Raw genomic sequence first — 1,177 nt, 5'->3', positions numbered from 1 at the left:
ATTGCTTGCATCGCTGGAGACAATGGATAGTGCCTGTCTTTAATGGGGACTGCATCGTCAACCAACTTGATGTTGTGCTTTTCCAGCTGAGTTCGTCCTAATCCGTGCTTTTCATAGGTTTTGAAAGCACTCACCACCTGCTTCAAGCGTTGTTTTTATCCACCGTAAGGACATGCAACACGCGCCGCTCATTCCTGTCTTCTTCGGACACCATCTCTTGCTCTAACTTGGTCAAATTGATTTCACTCACGGATATCACTTCTGGGGACATACGGAAGGCGCGCCAGAAGTACACGACAAGGCAAATCTTTTGCTCTAGGTATGGGCATAAAATAAATGTAATGTTTTGCTCTACGTTTTTGTATTTCACAGGTATGGTAAGCTTGCCTAGTATATTGTGCGTGCGACCGCCCGCAGTTTTTACACACGAAAAGTACTTTTCAATCGGTGCGCATATCTCTTCCACGAACTCGCGGCAGCCTTGGCCCAGAATGCTTACGGACGCCCCAGTGTCTAACAGGCCTCGTGTCGATAACCCCTTTATCTCTATGTCCGCGTAAACGCGCGGATCCTGTTGATCGGCATGTCTAACCGACGCTACAACTTTTTGCCGCAGTGTTTTCCGCTGCCGGAATCTCTCACGGGCCTTTTGTATTCTTCGCGACACTACTCGGCGCCCCATTAGCGCACTATCGGCGAAAATTCGTTGGCATGTTTCGAGATATTTCCTCAGTCTTTCCTCGTAAGGTGGCATACTTCCATTTTTTGTGACTACTTTGTTTCTCTTTGTTGTTATTATTTCAAAAATGTTACTTTCCGTTTTGGTTTCAGATGAGTTTGCATCACGACCCAACTCCCCGTCTGGTTCTGTATTCGTTGAGGCATCTACTCGTGCGGGGTCTGTGTGGAGCGCGATTCCCCCGTCGTAATAGCGTTCCGCACTGCGTTTCCCGCTGGATTGCAAGATGAATACTTAGGTGTTATCACGTCCGACTTTCCGCATTTAAAACAAAAAATTCGACGTTGTAGCATTCGGTGAAAACGTGGCCTTCGGCGCCACAATTCCAGCACGAAAAATGTCTACGGCCAGCTGGCGGCTTAGCTGAGCGTTGATGGCGTATTTCCTCCACGGTGACTTGACCCTCATCATCTTCGATGGAGCTAATCTCGTTAGCCT

The sequence above is a fragment of the Rhagoletis pomonella genome, unplaced genomic scaffold (assembly GCF_013731165.1).
Source record: "Rhagoletis pomonella isolate Grant_MI unplaced genomic scaffold, Rhpom_1.0 Rhpom_scaffold_00014, whole genome shotgun sequence".
Lineage (NCBI taxonomy): Eukaryota > Metazoa > Arthropoda > Insecta > Diptera > Tephritidae > Rhagoletis > Rhagoletis pomonella.
Note: the sequence above shows the minus strand (reverse complement) of the source record.